The 6,588-nt window shown below is 43.7% G+C and overlaps 1 long non-coding RNA gene across 1 annotated transcript; it reads left to right on the forward strand.

Annotated features, from left to right (window-relative positions):
• Positions 1-796: 796 nt before the first annotated feature.
• Positions 797-1,008, forward strand: LOC135376637 (uncharacterized). Its single transcript, XR_010417779.1, has 2 exons — positions 797-837; positions 915-1,008. It is a non-coding gene; the product is annotated as an uncharacterized LOC135376637 (long non-coding RNA).
• The last annotated feature ends 5,580 nt before the right edge of the window (positions 1,009-6,588 follow it).

Below are 6,588 nucleotides of genomic sequence, written 5' to 3' on the forward strand. Positions count from 1 at the left end.
GCGTTGCAGACTTTGTGACATTTTTGGAGTCTTTGGACAGGCGCAGAACATTAGTATGACCTCAACAGTAGGAGAAGAAACCGATGAGAACTACAAGTTTCTTTGAAGGGTAGAGGAATACTTCCCGTTGAAGTACAGTTATGACTAAGGAACGCTAATTAATTTTCTAGAGATGCATCCTCTACACTTGAATGCCCAGTGAAACAGCGAAAGTCTTTGAAGCCCCACTACTGAAATTATTCAATGTGTGTCAGAGCTGTAGTGAGCCATGCAAGGTTACCACATCATATTGGTCCTAAATTTGCAGAGTTCCCCTGTCTCGGACACAACGGTCATTTCTCTTTATTGCTCTCCCGATCGTACCTTCTCAGATATTAATGTGGTTCTCCATGCGTTGCATGGACGCTGCCTTTTTCTACTCATGCTTTCGTTTTTTTTTTTTTTTTTGTTCTATTGAATAAATCTCGAATTGAGACTTTACAGCCATCACGCTGTCTGCTGTGTTTGCCCCTCACCTATATTGATGTGCTGTAACGGTATAGCACATCAACATGCCAACAACCTACCAACAACAACTAAGCAACGTTTCCTAGTCCTGCCTTTGGATGGAAACTACACGACGTCGTAACATCCAGATATATAAATTTTTTGTCGACGGAGGTTTGCTGTTTTTGTATAACCTTCACTGTACTTTTCTTTTGTCTCACTTAGCACACGTGAAGAAAAGTTCTCATCTTCATCAAGATGACAGGTCCTCTGGATAGGTCCCCTTGGATCTATCTGCAGCATTATTGTTCCTGTAATCTCATCAACAGAGAATACAAAACTACACAAATGGTAAAACATAACTTGCTTGTTAAATTCAAAAGGGAAAGACAAAACTGTTTATACTTCTCTTGTTTATTTTGTTGCAGGTTTTACAACTCTATCAAGCACGTCACAACATCAGAGGGCAGGAAGTCCTACTCTGTTTCCTAAATCCCTGGACAATAAAAAAGTTGTTGCGTTTGTCGTGTACAGTGAAGCCAGCTTCAATTTGCAGGGCTGTCAAAAGTACCTTACAAAAGTACATCTCGATTACAGTAAGAGAGAACTTACGCAATAAATTATTTACCCATTTTGGAGTACTATTGCCAACACCAATGCCGCATGGTTAACTTTGAACCTAGATCGAGGGTTGCTAATACTTGAAGTCAGCCCTCAAATTCTTCTTTACATATGTTACTTGGTGACATGATAATGAATCACTCCTCCTTTTGGCACAATGGACTTAATTAGGTGCTAAATGCCAATCTCGGTTCAAATACTAATTCGCATTTGGAAACCTGGTCAATAAGAAGTATATTAAAAGGTCATGAACACAGTTCAGCTGAATGACACTGATGAAAATTATCTTATTTACTCCTCATATATACAAGGCATGACTATAATCTACAAATACAGATATGCCCCAGGTTACTTAACCCTCCAGGAACAAACTAATAATTATAATATGTTGTGAGTGCAAGGAAAAAGCAATGAGAAAAACATGCAGCAAGCAAAAAATGAAAATGTGCTGACATCAATCATTTGTAGAAGTCAGCACACTGATGGGGAAAGCATCCCTAACAGCATGCACGGCGCAGGCAGGAAGAATACTTTCTATTGTACTTTCCCAGAGCACCCCATATCCTCCTTGTGAATAGCCCGACAGGTGATATAACGGAATTTCCTGCAGGTATAAGGGTTTCCCGTCCAGTTTGCCATTCAAGTAGCGCGTAGAAACCACACAGCGCTGCCGCGTGTGTTGCCGTGCTCTTCGGTTTCGGATGTATGTAAAACACACTTGCAGTACTTCGGTGTCAAGGCACAGTATTTCGAAATATTCGTTAGTTGTGATACAATTGTATGTCTGCTTTTCACACGCATTCTCTACTTTTCGGGAGCAAAAACACTGGTTCGTAGTATCCATCGGTTTGCATTTCCCACAAGAACACCTGCACGACGAAAAAACTGCGCTTGTTTCGGCTTGCACAAGGGCTTCTCCCTGATAGATGGAAATTTCACAAACAGGTCCGTGTTCACGGCACGGGGAGGTACTGGTGAGGACGAATGTGACTCCGGTAAATCTCAGGACGAGGAATCTTCAGCTGCGAAGCACACACTTTCCAGCACTCTATCGCACGAACAGAAGTTATGTGTGAGCGATAGTTCTCGAATGCGGAATTCCAGCGCTCTCATGTTGAAGAGGTTCGACATACTCAACGTAGAAAGTTGTCACAAATGCCCACTGCCATTTTCGATTTCGCAGGATTAGCGAGCGGAAGCGCGCGTATTACATGCGTCCTCGACAGATGGCGCGGGGTGATGCAATTGTTGACAGATTGCTCGGTTTCCTACTAGGTCCCTGGACATGCAATCATGGAAAATTCCATTACAGGAAAACTACAGCGATTTCAGCGGAGTTCTTTGAACTTTTCAAGGTTCAAGCTTTTCGCTGAACATAAAGTTTCGATAGGTCACTTCACTTTTCGGTCCCTCTAAAGGTCAACTATGCCGATATCCCAAATAGTCGAAACGGTTGTGATATTCTGAAAGCCCACATCCAGCTCTGCCCAAAATGCACCTTCATTCTCCCAGTTCGGTACAGTACCATGTGAAAAAAACAAACAAAAAACAGATAATTCATTCCGAAACACACATGGACGCCGCCATTTTTATGACGTAGATGCACCCGAACGGGCACTCGGAAGTGTACGCGCCTTCGTACTTGTCAGTGGATTCCAGCTACGGCTGCTCATGGCTTCACGTATCGGTCCTTGAAGATGGCGGACAGCCCGGTTCCGCTGGTTCTGCGATAAGTAAACAGTGCAGCAGCTGCGAACTCATTCGTGAACCAAGTTCTGTGCGATGTTGTGACTGGAATTCGTCGTTTGTGATTTGTGAGCACGTACAATTTGTATCAAGTCGCGTCTGCGTTAGCCCCTTTACAGCACTTGCCCATTGTAGGGTCAATTATCTTAGGAAATTGACTGACGTTTCAACAGCCGTTGAGCAAGAATATGCCTACAGCGTTTTATTTTTGCAGGAAGAAATCATGCTGTGTATTTGCGAAACCGCATACTGCTATGGTACAAGTTTTACGTACGATTTACCAATGTGCAGCACCGTCGACGATGTTATGGAACGACGAGCGACGTAAAACGAAATTCAAATCACGTTTTAAAATTGCTGTGGGATTCTCTACATTTTCCAGGAGCTTTCTTTGGATCACACACTCCCATGTCATGCTGCGTCATTTGGCACGCTACAAACTGCTGCATTTCATGTCTAACTGGATATTGTTTGTAATGACCATCGTAGCACAAAAACATGCACACCAAAGCTCCAGAAGCCATGTGGTTGCACACTATACAGACGCAAAATATATACCAGAGCACATATTGCCACTTAGAAATGGTGTTTTTAGGAATATGGGGTCAGAGGAGTTAGGGCATACCATAGATGCTAGAAATCAAATCAGTGGGTGCACCTTATCCCTCTGTAGAGTGCTGTTTGAACTCGCAACCCAGCCCACGGGGTGTAAAAGTGTTAGAGGAAAATGTATGTGACTTGTCGTCCTGAGTGACATCACTAGCCAGCCTCGGAATTAATTCCGTACTCAGGAATTATTGCACAAATCACTTTATATTTAATATTTATCATGTAGGACATCGTAAACAATATGTAAGTTGCAACCCTGTCTGCACCATTCTCGACTGCCTGTTACCTTTACAGTTACAGACACGTTACCAAACGAAACCGCGGTCTTACAGGACCCATGTAACTTGTCTTCATGGAAGTTATCATACCTAAGTCAGCATACCCATTTCACATGAAGCACAATTCTATGTGCTCGGACATCTATCATCTATCTAATCTTCTGAACGATATGTGTGGCTGCATATAAAATTATTTTTTATGCGCATGCTGTACCTTCCTACTTCTACATGTGCACACGAGTAACAGAGTATACAGGGTGTCCCAGAAAACGTGTCATTGAATTATAATAAAAAAAACTGCTCCACCTAGAATCATGCGGTCAACGGCATTTGTTCTTATTAGGTTTTTGCCACCTCTTAATATGAATGTCATGTACTCCAAGTTTAATTATGTAAATATTTGCGAACTGAAATCGGAAATTTGCCAAGTAAAGGCTACTTTTTTATGCCACCAATATGAAGAGCTTGCCGAATTTACTCAAATTCATGATAATTGACAGCGATATTCACGGGTGATATTCATCGGAGAAAATAGCCAAATATCATGCTTTTCGGAGCACCGTACCATAACGCGCGATGATTTTTTGAGCGCAATCGCTCTCAGTCCGATGAAAGGAGGCTCGCAAGCCAGCCCACAGAGGGTGCGTTCCAAAACCTACTCTAGTCAACTTGGGAGTAGCTCTCTACCCGAAGCGCCGTTCCAAAGCCGAGTCGAGTACCTCGATGACGTCACTACCCGCGTTCGAAAACAGTAACCGGAGGGTTAGCTCGATTTAACTCTCCTCCGAAGGCCGGTCAGGGAAGGTTCGCTCCAGTAATGATGTCATGCTTTCGTTGTCTGCTCTTTTCCGCGAAAGCGCGGTATCGAAACCAACTGAACGTGTGCTTGTCGAAAAGCCTCGACCTCCACGAGGGGTTATCAATACACAACTGGACACCGAAATGGCAACATTCTTCCGATGCGGATTGTGCGACATGGTTTTTGAGGACCAGGCGAACGCCCAAAGACATGTGAGCCGGATACATTTCCAGGACAAAGTGAGCCTCGCTAGTGCGCTTTTCTATTTTGTCTTCACGTACGTTGTTTTTCCATTATCTATTAGCATGTGTTCACTAACAGCTGCCCCGCAATGTTTATTGGTTTCACTGCCTTGAAGCCACGTGGTACTTGTAAAGACACTGCTCTACGTGAAACGTTCAAAACTACATTAGGAGCAAGGGCTATTACTGACTAGCATTATTATTATTATTATTTTTGTGTGCGTGTGTCGGAAATGGGATTTTATATGGCTTTTACTTTTCTTCCTTTATCTTCACAGTTGTAAGATGGTTTGTCGGTACGTTCGTGTGAAGAGGTTTCAGAGCAAATATGTACCATAGGCGCAGGCTAGCGGGTGGATAAATGCTTGGGTGGAACTTGCATAAATTCTGAGCTGTGGAAGGAAGGGACAACACGACAGAACTCTGTCACGAATTTCCCTTCTTTTCGCATAAGCTCAGACTTCTTTCAAGATGAATGAAATAGGAGGCCTTTGCGCGCTTCAGAACCGCTTCATCGCGCTCTGATTACGTTTTCTTTTCTTTTGTTTTTTTCTTTTTTCAGCCGTTCAGCTCACATTCGACTCCGACGCCGCGGACATTTCCGTGACCCAAAAAATGCTGGCACCACATGCAACCTCAGTTTGCAGCATCAGGAGCTTATTCTCCCAAAATGCCAGACTCCTGCGACGGAGGAAGCCCCAGCAAAGTGAACTGAGGCCGCAGTAGACCTTCTCCTGACGATGTGCGAGGAAATCCACAAAACGGGCCAGTTCCGCAAATGTTTTGGTCTACGATGGCACTTTTTTGTGTACCAGTCACAAGTATTGGTTGTCACAAATTATTCCAACCAGCAGCTTCCACCTTTTGATCTTCTGTCGTCATGATGTTAAGATTTTCTATTTTTATTTCTTTTGACTACCAAATGCAACGGGATGTATCCACTTCATGCATTTGGGGTAGCTAATGGTACGTGAAAACTCCCATTCCACAAAAAAATAACAAATAAATGACGACATTGTCAGCTGCTTTTCCCTTTCATTGTCCAATAGCGAGGCTTAAGAATAATTCTATAGTGTCTTGGAAGACATACTACCAGACAAGCAATCTCTGAATCTAACTGTACAGTAAGAAACTACATACACAAAGTGCTGAAAAAGCCAAATGCACACAGGGCCGACGAGACAGAGTTCAACTATGTCCGACGGGGCATTGTGACTCCTCTAGACAGCTCACAATACATATATTCGCAGTCGTCGTTATCGTCGTCTCTGTACGTAAATCTGACGCGCGGATGAGAACGGTGACAACACCGGCCTCCATCTTACCTCGGCCGGAGTCCCCCTAGCGTTCCCAAAGCTACTGGACCGGGCGCGTACTCTGTGTTCACATGATGGAACTCGGTCATGTCACCTACTCGACTCGAGGGTTTGTTTGGGAACGCACCCAGAGAGATAGTAGAAAAAGTAACAGTTCCTAAAATTGGGACAGGGGAAGCATTATCCCAGCTAAAGTCGGACGTGATAAGCTGTGCCTGTGTTATCTGTTTCTGCTATGCCGGGGTGGGCGGTGGGCTGGGTTTCCAACCTCCTTTCATCGGACTGATAAAGATTGCGCGGAAAAATTCATCGTGCGCTATTCTGTGCGACCTCCGTAGAGCACGATGTTCGGCTATTTTTTCCGATGGGATAGCTCATGAATATCCCTGTCAATTATCATTAATTTGAGTAAATTAGACACGCTCTTCACATTGGTGGGGTAAAAAAGTGACCTTTACTCGGCAAATTTCCGACGAAAGCTCACAAAAATT

The sequence above is a fragment of the Ornithodoros turicata genome, unplaced genomic scaffold, assembly GCF_037126465.1.
Source record: "Ornithodoros turicata isolate Travis unplaced genomic scaffold, ASM3712646v1 ctg00001196.1, whole genome shotgun sequence".
Taxonomy (NCBI): Eukaryota; Metazoa; Arthropoda; class Arachnida; order Ixodida; family Argasidae; genus Ornithodoros; species Ornithodoros turicata.